The 13,811-nt window shown below is 40.1% G+C and overlaps 1 protein-coding gene across 1 annotated transcript in view; it reads left to right on the forward strand.

The window, feature by feature from the left end:
- Positions 1 to 590: 590 nt before the first annotated feature.
- The window catches only part of PTPDC1 (protein tyrosine phosphatase domain containing 1), a 90,853-nt gene continuing 77,632 nt past the window's right edge, over positions 591 to 13,811 (forward strand). The window contains exon 1 of the mRNA XM_062208516.1: positions 591 to 677. The gene's annotated coding sequence lies outside the window, so the exon portion shown is untranslated. The remainder of the gene's footprint in view (positions 678 to 13,811) is intronic.

Below are 13,811 nucleotides of genomic sequence, written 5' to 3' on the forward strand. Positions count from 1 at the left end.
CCCCGGGGTCTCGGACTTGCAGCCGTCGGCCCCCCATGGCCCACACCTGGTCACTACCCGGTGCCCTCCCAGCCTACGCACGGCCAGCTCAGTCCCTGCGGATGGCTCTCGCGGTCTTCAGCGTCCGCACGTGTACACCACAGGTTCCCGGCGTCATCCCCTTAAGACCAACGCACGGACCCCCAAGTCCCAGCTTTGACCGCGCGCCGCTCTCTCACCATCCCCGCGCCTTCCCCTCGCCACCCGCGCCCGTTCGAAAGCGCCGGGAGCCGCCTGCTACGCCACGAGACGACTCGTGTCTCTATTGGCTGGAGACAGTCACGTGAAGCTGGAGGCGTCCGCCATTGGCTGGAGCGCGGAGGGATGCGCTAGTGACGCGGCCCCAGTAGGGGCGCTCGGCCGCAGTGAAGAGGTCTGAGCACGCGCCGAGAGAGGACGTTGTCCGGCGGCGCGGCCCGGACCGGTGCTGCCCCAGGGCGCGGCGAGGGCCGCGGGGTCCGGGGCGGCCCGTGAGGGTGCGCGGGGCCGACGACCGCGCCCGGGGCCCGCAGACCCTCGCAGGCCCGGGCTCCGGCCGGCGCCGCCCTGGCCGCCCGCGCCCTCCTGACCCTGGCCGCCGTGGGAGACGCGTACCCGCCTGCGCGAGGGACCCGCTGTCTGGAGCGAGAGCGAAAGAGGTTCGGAGCCCGTGCCCTGGCTAGCAGCGGGCGGAGTACGCTTGTACTGATGGATTGCTTTAAACGTCTGGTGGCTAAGTGACGCGTGCTTGGAGGCGCATCCCGGAGGGCGTGAGCTTTTAGGGCAGAGGTCGTGCAGGTGCTTCGCAGAGTGAGGTGCCCCGGGGGGACCCCGTGCGCTCGGGTGGGGAGCGCCTCTCAGCTCCTACTGGCGTCAGGTTTCTCATGACGAGCTGAAAGCTTGGGTTATTATGTGGAACCTCTATTTTTTAAATGTTGACAGCTAATTCAAAAAGATATTTACAGGTGGTTGTTCCAAACGGCCAGTTTGTGACCTCTGGTTTAGACCTGATTCTGTCACTTAAATTCGTCCGGTGATCTTGATCAAGTGACTTCTGTCAGGGGTGTGCATTCTCAACAAGAGCGATCTTGCTAACACTCTAGGAGGGACAAAAAGATCTCACATTCTGCAGCGCAGAGAGCCGCGGACCACGGACGGGTACCCAGGGTCCAGGGACTTTAAAAAGTTCGTGGAAAATTGAATTAAAAGGTGTTTATTTGGATGCAAACATTTTGAAGTCCACATGAAGTGTTTTTCATAATGCACACTTTCCATGCGTTTTTTTGAAGCTCCCTTGTGTATGTATCAATGGCGTTTTCCGAAGGCAGCGGCTTAGGAAAGAGTCTTAAAAAGACTTCTGAGAGGGAGAAGAGGAAAAAAGTTCCCAGAAACCTTGCTTTAGGGAATTAGATACGCGGATTTTCTTGTTTTATGTGTTAAAAGATTAAAACAAGCTGGCATTCACAGACTGTGAGCTGGAAGAACAGAGTTCATCTCACAGAAGCTTCCCACTGATCACTGTTAGCTAGCACACATACACGTGCATGGCTACGTTATTTTATTTGATATCCACAGCAAAGTGTCATTCCGTTTTCTTCATGAGAAGACTGAAGCCTGGAGGGTTTGCCTGACTTATCACGATCAGTGGAAGAACTGGGAGTTAAATTCAAATCTGTGTGGCTCCCAAGCCACTCACTCATGTTGTCTCCTGACCACCAGCCTGTGTCCAGAACTCATTGTGTTCTAGAATTCTGCCTTGCGACCTTTTTAAAAAAGATTTCCAGCCATAACTCCAGAAGTATGGGTTCAGTTTCTGAGACTGGGCCCAAGCATCTGCATGTTTGCCACCTTCTTGGGTGACTCCCCAGTTTGGTGATCTAGGGACCATTCTGAGAACAGCTGCTACATTGCCTAATTTCCCACTCAATCCCAGTATCTTCATGGAATTACATTCAGGGGACTAAAGTTCTTCTTTTTTTTTAAAGATTTATTTATTTATTTGAAAGGTAGAGATACAGAGGGAGAGGGATTGATCTCGCATCCGCTGGTTCACTCCCGAAATAGCCACAACGACCAGGGCTGCAACAGGCCAGAGCCAGGAGCCGGGAGCTTCTCTCACAAGGGTGCAGGGACCCAAACATGTGGGCCATCCTCTGCTGCTTTCCCAAGCTCATTAGCGGGGAGCCAGATCAGAAGCTGAGCAGCCAGGCCAGAACCAGCACCTATATGGGATGCCAGCACTGTAGGCAGACGCTTAACCCTCTATGCCGGCCCCCTAAAATCTCCTTAGCTGAGCAGAGATTCCAGTTCCTCTTCCAGCCAGGTGATCATCTGAGCTTTGGTAGAAAATCCTTTCTAGGAGGCAGCCTAGGTTTATGTGGCAGCACCTTGCACTATTTTTTTTTAACTTTATTTAATAAATATAAATTTCCAAAGTACAGTTTATGGATTACAATGCCCCCCCCATAACTTCCCTCCCACCCGCAACGCTCCCCTCTCCTGCTCCCTCTCCCATTCCATTCACATCAGGATTCATTTTCAATTATTTTTCTATATAGAAGATCAATTTACCATATATTAAGTAAAGATTTTAACAGTTTGCACCCACACAGAAACACAAAGTGTAAAATACTGTTTGAGTACTAGTTATATCATTAATTCACAATGCACAACACATTAAGGACAGAGATCCTACATGAGAAGTAAGTACACAGTGACTCCTGTTGTTGACTTAACAATTGACACTCTTGTTTATGGCATCAGTAATCTCCCTAGGCTCTAGTCATGAGTTGCCAAGGCTATGGAAGCCTTTTGAGTTCGCTGACTTCGATCTTATTCAGACAGGGTCATAGTCAAAGTGGAAGTTCTCTCCTCCCTTCAGAGAAAGGTACCTTCTTCTTTGATGGCTGTTGTTTCTACTGGGCTCTCACTCGCAGAGATCTTTCATTTAGTTGTTGTTTTTTTTTTTTTTTTTTTTTTTTTGCCAGAGTGCCTTGGCTTTCCATGCCTAAAATACTCTCCTGGGCTCTTCAGCCAGATCTGAATGTCTTAAGAGCTGATTCTGAGGCCAGAAGCACCTTGCACTATTGAACAGCTCTCATTTTGAGGAAGTCCTGATGATTTTTCTTTGCCTTTTGTTAATGTGAGCTTCCTTCAGTGCTATTCTGACCCTCCTAGAAAACCAGGCACAGGATATTTATTTTAAAGGTATTAAACAGATTTTTAAAAACCACAGTTCACCCATAATCTAACAATGATTTTTATGTTCTGTTGTATTGCTGGAAAGGTTGAATATCTCTTATCTGAAATGCTTGGGATAAGAAAATGTTTCAGATTTTGAGCTTTGGAATATTTGCCTATGCATAATGAGATTTAATAACTGGAACCCTGGTCTAAATATGAAATTTGTGAACTTTTCAAATACATATTATACTTGTAGCCTGAAGGTAATTTTATATAGTATTTTAGTGCACCTGAGTTTTTTGTTTGTTTTATTATTATTATTTATTTACTTGAAAGGTAGAGTTACAGAGAGAGGAAGAGAGATCTTCCATCCGCTGGTTCACTCCCCAAGTGGCTGCAATGGCTAGGGTTGGGCCAGACTGAGCCAGGAGCCAGGAACTTCATCCGGGTCCCCCATGTGGGTGCAGGGGCCCAAGCACTTAGGCCATTCTCTGCTGCTTCCCTAGATACATTAACAGGGAGATTGGTTGGAAGTGGAGCAGCTAGGACTTGAATCATCGCCCTTGTTGGATGCCCATGTTGGATCATAAGCAGTGACTAATGCACTATGTCACAACACCGGTCCCTACACCTGCGTTTTGACAGGTGTGGAATTTCCAACTTGTAGTTTCATGTTGGTACTCAAGAAGTTTTCATGTTTTTAGATTAGGGATACCCAGCCAATGCTATTAATTAATAATATCCCTGTTGCTAATCACATAGATTGTTTAAGTTTACAAAATTTAGAAAATTCTGAGATAAAGATTTGAACTTTGAAATTCCGATTGGAAATCTGAAAAGTATCCTGAGGTTAAGCCTTACATCACAGTTCTCTTAAAGACACATTACATTCTTTGCCAAACCAAAACCAAAAACTACCCCAAAATCTGAGTATTTTTAGTTCTTAAATAAGAAGTACAATGTGAGTAAAAATACATACAGTGCCATCTTTTCAGAATCATCTTTTCTAGTAATATCTGTTGTTTCCCATATCACTTCAACCTTGGCAAAAGATACATTTACTTAATTTACCTACATATTTGCTGTTCCAAAAAGGATGTAAGTTGAATAGTCAAAACACTTCTTTGCAAGTATTAACTGGATCATTTAATGCACTTAGTATGTTGTTACTGAAAAAATTATTATTTTTTTCTGGCTCCCATAAAGGCAACGTGGGGTAGACTAAACGAAGTGAGTTTTAGTTTAAGAATCTGTGTTTTAATCCCATTTCCAACACTTTCTGGTTGTATGACGTGGCCTGCGACTCCTGTCTGTTTCTCCTCTCATCTGTAAGGTAGGGACAGTGCCTCCAGGGTCATGACGTTGGGGGAAGCGTGTGTAAAGCCTGGGTAGAGTGCTGAGCACAGCAGTTTTTCTGTGGAAGCTAGTTCTCTTTCACTCTCTTAGGGCAAATTTGTGCGTTACAGTCCTATGCTAGTATTAAGACAATTTTCATTTCCAAAAAAGATAGAATTTTGGAGGATATATTATTTATGATACCAAAAAATCCATAATGAACCATCAGTGTAAAAAAAATAACAGCTGGCACAATGGCCAGTTCCTTATCATGTTTTGTTCTCTGTGACCATAATCATCCAGTTGTTAATTCAGGAAATATTTATGGACACTTTTGTGTGCCAGGCACTGTGGGAGATATAGCTGATGTAACAGTGAAAAAGAAGACAAGGTGCCTTTTTTTTTAAAAAAAGATTTATTTATTTTTTGAGAGGCAGAATTACAGAGAGAGGGAGAGACAGAGAGGTCTTCCATCCACTGGTTCACTTCCCAAGTGACTGCAGTGACTGGAGTGTGGCCAATCCGAAGTCAGGAGCAAGGAGCTTCTTCCAAGTCTCACACACAGCTGCAGGGGCCCAAACACTTGGGCCATTTTCCACTGACCTCCCAGGCCAGTACAGAGAGCTGGATCGGAAGAGGAGCAGGCCTCTATGGGATGCCAGCACTACAGGCAGAGGCTTAGCCTGCCATGCTACAGTGCCGGCCCCAGTGCCTGTATTATTTAGAAAAATATCTAGTCAAGTCCATTTTGCCTGTTTTGTAATTGGATTGTTTGGGTTTTTTGCAACTGAGTTATATGAGTTCCTGTTGTATTTTGGCTATTGCTTGTTGAACAGATATATGGAGTCAGTCTTCAAAAAGTTGGTGGCAAATGCATATTATGAAAAAAGTATGCATGGATTTTAAAACTTTTTGAACAAAATAAACTTACCTTTTTAAAATATATTTTTAGAAGATGTATTTATTTATTTGAAAGGCAGAGTTACACAGAGAGAGAGAGCTTCCATCCGCTGGTTCACTCTCTGTTTGGTTGCAATGGCCAAAAATGGGCTGATCTGAAGCCAGGATCCAGGAACTTCCTTCAGGTCTCCCACGCTAGTGTGGAGGACCAAGTGCTTTGGCCATCTTCTGCTGCTTTCCTGGGCACATTAGCTGGGAGCTGGATGAGAAGTGGAGGAGTTAGGACTTAAACCAGCAGCCTTACCCGCTATACCATAGCACCAGCCCCATAAACTTACCTTTTAATTGTTTTTTTTTTTTTTTAGTGAACATTTTAAAGTTCCCTCATATATGGTTTGCAAATATTGCTCTTGCTCTATAGGTTTCTTTCTCATTTTGTTGTTTGCTTTGCTGTGCAGCAATTTTTCAGGTCCTGTTTGCATTTACTTTTGTTGCCTGTGCTTTTGGTATTGTATCCAAAAGTTCATTGCCAAGACCACTGTAAGGAGATTTCTCTGTTTTCTTTTAGAAGTTTCACAGTTTCAGTTATTACATTTAAATCTTTAATCCATTTTGAGTTATTTTTCTAAGGGTGTAAGATAAGTGCCTGGTTTTTGTTTGTTTTGGGTTTTGCATGTAAATATCCACTTTCCCCAATTCCATTTATTGACTATATCACCCTTTCCCCTTTATGTATTCTTGATACCCTTGTCAGATACTAGTTAATCATATATGTATGGGTTTATTTAGATTACTATTTTTTTGTCATGGTTTAGACTTAACAGTTTCCTGTTGGGAGTAAACCTTATGGTTTTTTTTTTTTTTTTTTTTGACAGGCAGAGTGGACAGTGAGAGAGAGAGACAGAGAGAAAGGTCTTCCTTTTTGCCGTTGGTTCACCCTCCAATGGCCGCCGCGGTAGCGCGCTGCGGCCGGCGCACCGCGCTGATCCGATGGCAGGAGCCAGGTGCTTCTCCTGGTCTCCCATGGGGTGCAGGGCCCAAGCACTTGGGCCATCCTCCACTGCACTCCCTGGCCACAGCAGAGAGCTGGCCTGGAAGAGGGGCAACCGGGACAGGATCGGTGCCCCGACCGGGACTAGAACCCGGTGTGCCGGCGCCGCAAGGCGGAGGATTAGCCTGTTGAGCCGCGGCGCCGGCTTAAACCTTATGGTTTTAATCCATACCCTTTTGACTGTCGCCTCGCTTGATTCTGGCTGCTGCTCTTTGTTTCTTCTGTGTGAGGCTGACTGAGTGGCAGCCTCTGGATCAGACTCCCTGACTGGGTGCTATAGTGTTTATACCACTCTAGAAGGCCCACAGAGAATTACTTGAGGCAAATAAAGTCTTGTTTTTGATCTCCAAGAGTCATTTCTATTCATTGGAGTTCGAACAGTACCCTTTACTGTGCTGACATCTGATAATTTGTGGCATTTGCCCTTCAGAAGGAAAGTTACCTGCCCCATAGATGAACTGGGGACATTCTTCCATCAAAAGATGTTGAGCACTTACTGTGTGCCAAGCATTGTAATGATTTAAATGGATCTACTACTGGATTCTCTGGAAAATTCCTGTATGGTTAAGAAGGGCTAGGTAATGTTAGCTACTCATGGAAACTGTTTATTATTTAGAATCATGACTTTGCAAAGTCAGCCTTGATAGGTTGTTTTTATTCTTTATAAAGACTGGTTAGGCTTTAGTCAAAAAGATTCCAGAGAATTTGCATTTTCTCCATACTCTTGAGTCTTCTGTTATAGGGATTAAATTTACTATTTATTTAATAAGTGTTGTGATTGTTTTTATTTTATTCTATTTCTAGTACTGTTTCCCAGGAAGTTTACAGGCAAATATAATCATCTTTTTAAAAGTAACACTTTTTTCTGAAGGTAGTAAGTGTTGTCAAATTTAGAAGATAATGATAGAAAAGAAAAAAAAAAACACCCATAGTCTACCCATTAATATTTGAGTGTGTACTCTTCCAGTCTTTTGTCTTTATTACATATATGAGTACTTTGAAAAGTTCATGGAAAATGGAATCAAAAGACAGATTTGGTTTGGCGCAAAAACTGTTTGAATCCATGTAAATTTTTTGATAATACACATTTTTCATGAACTTTTTAAAGAAGATTTATTTATTTATTTGGAAGTCAGAATTACACAGAGAGAGAAGGAGAGGCAAAGAGAGAGAGGTTTTCCATCCATCAATTCACTCCCCATGACCACAACAATCGGAGCTGCGCCAATCTGAAGCCAGGAGCCAGGAGTTTCTTCCGGGTCTCTTACATGGGTGTAGGGGCCCAAGGACTTGAGCCATCTTCTATTGCTTTCCCAGGCCATAGCAGAGAACCAGATTGGAGGTGGAACAGCCCGGTCATGAACCGGCACTCATATGGGATGCTGGCACTGCAGGCAGCAGCTTTACCTGCTATGCCACAGCGCTGGCCTCTCATGAACTTTTTTTGAAGATCTTACCCCCTTTCTCTATATATATCATAGAAATGATATCATACTCTTCTGTAGCTTTACTTTTTAATCCAAATCTGTGGTAAATAAGTATGCTTTTACTCACATGTTTCTGTTTCTTTTTAAACAAATGTTTTATTGCTAGAATTGGGACCAGAGGAATCTTGTTAATAAATTACTGTACAGGATAAATTCAGATCCTAAACTGTTGACCCAGGAACAAAATCCACTTCTGTGCTCCTTTTCTTTAATTCTTGCCTTACCCTAATCCAGAAAGATTCTGTCACAGGAGCGTCTGAAGGAAGATTTATCTAGTCAGAGTTATAGTTAGCTCTTTAAATTCTCTTCCTTTCAGACATTTTCATCTAACCTGTCACAATGCTTAGTTATCACTTTCTTGGGGCTAGCGGCAAAGCATTGAGAGTGAAGTTATGAGGATTTGGGGTAATATGGGAAAATAAAATCATGTGCTTCAATTCTTCACAGTTGTAGGAAAGGAGGGAGATGCCTGAATAAATATGTTTAAAGTTGAATATTAGAAATCCATGTTTTAAATTTTTATATTCCAAAGTAAAAGACCTTTTAAATTCCATCTTGCTTTTTGTCTATGACCTCGAACTTTTTAGAAATTTATGATCTGCTAGTGTGAAGATATATTTGACTATTAAATTATCCCTGTTTTGAAATAATACTTTTGTCTTCATTATAAATGCTTTTATATTCTGTGAGAAATTATATACAAGTGACTCATGCCACAGATTCAGTTTATACCAGATGTTAAAAACAATGGTAGGAATGTATTTTAAAATGTAGCATTAAAGTTCATTTCTAAAAATACACATAATTGAACCAGCACAATTATAATCACTTGAAATTTGAATTTTTATCCCTATATAAGTAGAAGATTGAATGTGAAAATTTAGGAAATACCAATAAGCCAAGAGAAAAAACACATTCACTTACAAGGCTACCACTGTATAGTCCATTAGTATAGTCGTCTGATTTACTTTCTCTTGCTTATTCTGTGGTAGAGTCTGTTCATAATAGTTATAGAAAATAACAGCTCTCCTGTGAGTGTTTTTTGACCCTTGTTAAAAACAGAATTTCCACCAATTAGTTTAAAGATTGAATTGGCTCTCGTTAGCAAGTCATGAATTCCCCAGCTAGAGAAAGGTGCTTTGTGAGCTGAGCAGAGGTGGGCTTTACATACAGAAAGGGTGGAAGAAAGCAGAAACAAGGAACAAAAAGCAGTTGATCATTACAGTTATTTTCCTGTAGGATTAAAACAAAGACTTTCTTTTCATGGATGCTCAGGTAAACTCGGCCCCTTCTGATTGTTTGCTGTGAATCTCCTAATATTTGGAAAACTAGCCTGGTTCAGAGTTCAGTCTGATGACATGGCACCTAGGACAGGTGACTCCATGCTAGTTGGGGACTGTTGGACCTAGTGTCAGAGCTTGGTCCAAAATAATGGCTTCCCATAACTTCTATTTAATACTCTCGGTATTTGAAATGAAAATGTGTACAATAAGTATTTTTAACTTATTTCATGAATAGATGGTCTTCTTCCCCATTTTTAAATCAAAATCTTTTATCCATCCTATGTATAAAACAGATTTTTAATTCCAGGTTGGCTGCCCGTGCGTATCTATAGACATCTGGGCCATTGTGTGCTTTAGGGCAAAATACGAGTAAACTAACTATTTAAGTTTGTTTTAGTCATCTGAATAACCATAAAATAATTAATAACCAAATGAGAAAATAATATAATAATGGAAAATATAAGAAAAAAAAAGTCAACCATTCTCTGATTATCTGCATTTTTGTCAGTCTCTTTCAAGTCTTTTTCTATACATATTTTTATATACTGTATATACAGTTTTACATTTGTCTTCCTTTAAATTACAGAAATCCCTACCATTTTAAATTTATTTTTAATATATTGCCAGAATGGGGTCAGTGTTGTGGTGTAGTGGGTAAAGCCACCGCCTGCAACACCAGCATCATCATATTGGCTCCAGTTTGTGTCCCAGCTGCTCCACTTCCGATCCAGCTCGTGTTTTGCCTGGGAAAAGTAGTGAAAGATGTTCCAAGTGCTTGGGCCCCTGCCACCTACGTGGGAGACCCAGTATAAGCTCCTGGCTTCTGGCTTTAGCCTAGTCTAGCCCCAGCTGTTGTGGCCATCTGGGGAGTGAACAGCAGATAAAAGATGGATCTCTCTCTTTCTAACTCTTTCAAAATAATAAATTTTTATATATTTCTATATAATATTTTATATATTAAATCATATACTAATATATTAATACATGTCAATATAACATAATAAAATATACAATAATATACATAATTAAAAATGACATATGCAACACACCAACACACAGCAACATATACTATATAATTTATAACATGACATACAATTCAGCGCATAATATATACAACATATAACATGTGCAATATATACATATAACACACACCATGTAATACATAAAATATTGCACTTATATTGCAGATATAGCATGTACAATATGTGGCATATCATGCCCTATAGTATATGCAATAATTTATATGTCATAGGTCATGTCTGATATAACATGCTTATATGTGATACATTTTATATTGTATGGCATATATATAAAAATATAGGCACTTATTATAATACTAACTATACAAACTATATTACATATATTATTAGATCATATATAATTATTATATAATATACAGCATAATTATACATGGTATATTGTATGGCATACATATTCTATATTCTGTAATATATATTATACATATTTTATCATACATCATATATTGTGTATCATATGTTATATGAGAATGATGTATATTACACTTGATCTCAGCCAAAAGGCCAAGAAACAATGTGATGATGTATATTATAGATAAGATGTCACACATCTTATTATATAGCATTATGTTATTATGTAATACATAATATAAATAGTATTCCAATATGTGCCTATATATGCCATATAGATATTTGTTACTTATATATGATATATAATATATATAACATGATATATACAATGCTTAGTAGTATATATGATATATATGCACTACATAATATGAATATGATATATACATTTATATTACATTCCATTTATATATACTATGAATGTATTACATATAACATAAGCACATTATATCATGCATGGCATATGACACATACATATTGCATATATTGCATTGTGCAGTTTGCCACATATTGCACATCCTATATGTGGTGTGAGTGTGGTATCTTACATATTGCATGGTATGCACTGTACATTGTGTATTGTGCATGTTATATGTTGCATGTGTTATATGTTGTGTTATAAACTATTATATGTTGCTATGTGTTGTGTGTTATTTGTTTTATATTGTCATATTGATTATGTATATTATTGTTTTACTATTATATATTGTTATATATTATATTGATACATGATACTTATATTTGATGTATAAGATATTCAATATTACATATGGTAAGAGCTATGATATAATTATATAAGATGTGTGATTATATATGATGATATATGTAATAATTTATATATACTTTATTGAATTTTATATATTTATATAAATAAATAAATATTTTACACACAGACACATACACACACACACATTGGGAACGCCAGCATAATGTAATGCTGCTAATGCCAGCATATATCCTGCTCAACTCCTCTCACCTGCAGTCTCCCCTATGCTGCCCATAGTGACTTGGATCATTCTCTTGTTGCTGGTACTTTCCATAAGTGGTCTACCTTCACTCTGTCATATTGAACATTATTACTGGATTGTTACCTCTTTCTGTGTACCTCATGGCTAATTAGTATTACCCCATACTGACCAATCTCTACATCTTCCTCCATTCTGTGCACCCATTTTGCAAAGATCCTACCATGCATTACACAGCCTGTCTTGTTTCGTCAGGAGGCTGTGCAGACTCACCTGACTGTAGTTCAGTGTTTTCTTTCCTGTGAGCAGAAGCTCTTTGAAAACAGAGATGATAAGCAAGGACCACAGGGGAGGCTTTCTTCTCTGGTTAGTTGTGTTCCCTTGTGTACATGGGGAAGGTATTCTCATTTAGATCATTTACTTCTGTTCCATCTGATGCAAATGGTTAGATAATTCAGAACAGGAAAAACACAGTTCAGCTCATCATTTGTGGATTTGTAAAATGTTGATAACCTTAATGATTTAAATTATCATAGAGATTATAGAGTAATTAAACTTTTAGTCCATACCTTCCAAATTCTGTTTGATCATGGTAGACTCCTTGGTAGACAAATGAACTCGATCCCTCAAATTAGTGAAGACAATGATAAAGGTGAACTGTTTGTCTCTATATTTTAGAGTTTTAAAATCTTGGAGGTTTTTAAATCAACTTTTCTAGATGATCACAACATGGAATGGAAGTAATATCCTTCTGTTATGTAAATTATATTGGTTTCAGAGAGTGGATCTTGTGTTGGGGAAGTGATCTTAATACAGTGATTGCTACTTTGTGCCAGATGTTGAGCCCAGCTCAGCCTGTTCCAGAATCTACCCTCCTTCACTGCTCAGTCTGCCTCTTGGGTCTAACTGAACAAATCTGATGCTTCTTCCACACAACGGTCCTTCATATATTGGTATCCTTTGTTCTCTGGGTGTATTCTTTCATCCTTTCTGGCAGAGTTAACCTCTTAAGGGCAAGGGACTCTTATTTATCCTTGTGTGCCTCCCACAGCACTTGGTACCCAATAGGGACTCAAACATTTATAAGGGGGATTGAAAAAGTTCATGGTAAAATGGAATTAAAAGATAGTGCTAATTTCCCATGAACTTAAAATTATTTTCATGTTATTTGAAAGGCAGAGAGAGAGATTACATCCTCTGGTTTTATTCCCCTTGTGCCCATAAGAGCCAGGGCTTGGCCAGCCTAAAGCCAGGAGTGGAGGACTCAGTGTGGGTCTCCTATGTGAATGGCAAGGACCCAAGTACTTTAGCCATCACCTGTTGTCTCCCAGAGTTCACATCAGCAGGAAGTGAAACCCAGGCACTCTGTGTGGGATGCTGGTGTCCCATACGGCATCTTGAGTGCTGTGCCAAATGTCCACCCCACCGCAATTTTTTTTTAATCCCTCTCACATTGGATTTAATTGTGAGCCCTTAACCTGATCTCTTCCCTCTGGACATGCTTTTGTTTGTGCTTCTTTTAAGCTATGTTCTTGATGCATTCTGTTCTCTTACCTTGAAGTAATAGGCCTTTACAGTGACGCAATTTTATATGTGTACAAGTTGTGAAAATATGAAAGATAGCTAACTTTATCATTATGAATATGTTAGAGGTTTCTGTTGCTGGCCAATTATAACTGAATAGTGCATTATCTATTTTAGTACTCATATTGTTCTAGCTTTTGCCATTGGGAACTCTTTCATGTGTGTATCCCTGTGATATTCCCACCTGTTTATATTTTGAGCATTTCCTATACTTTCTAGGACCATAGGATGCTACAGGCTCACCTTGTCTATTCCCTGCTCTAGCCCTAAAATCAGCCTTTTCAACAAGGACCCTTGATTCATTTAATTGGAAAATGGTATATCAGAAACCAAATTTGCTCTGATGTGCTTATCACTACTAGGGTGTCATTGCCTTTTAGACCTTGTCAGTGACCAGGGCTAAGAAATGCATGTACGTACATTAACCTGTGTATGGATACATACCTGTCTCATAGTAGTCCTCCTTCATCTGTGGTTTCACTTTCTGCAGTGTCAGTTATCTGTGGTCAGCTGTGGTCTGGAAATATTAAATGAAAAATTCCAGAAATAAAGAATTTATAGGTTTTAAACTACTGTTCTGAGTAATGTGATGCAAACTCACACAGCCCTCCTCTGTCCTT

Source organism: Lepus europaeus, chromosome 12 (assembly GCF_033115175.1).
Source record: "Lepus europaeus isolate LE1 chromosome 12, mLepTim1.pri, whole genome shotgun sequence".
Classification (NCBI taxonomy): Eukaryota; Metazoa; Chordata; class Mammalia; order Lagomorpha; family Leporidae; genus Lepus; species Lepus europaeus.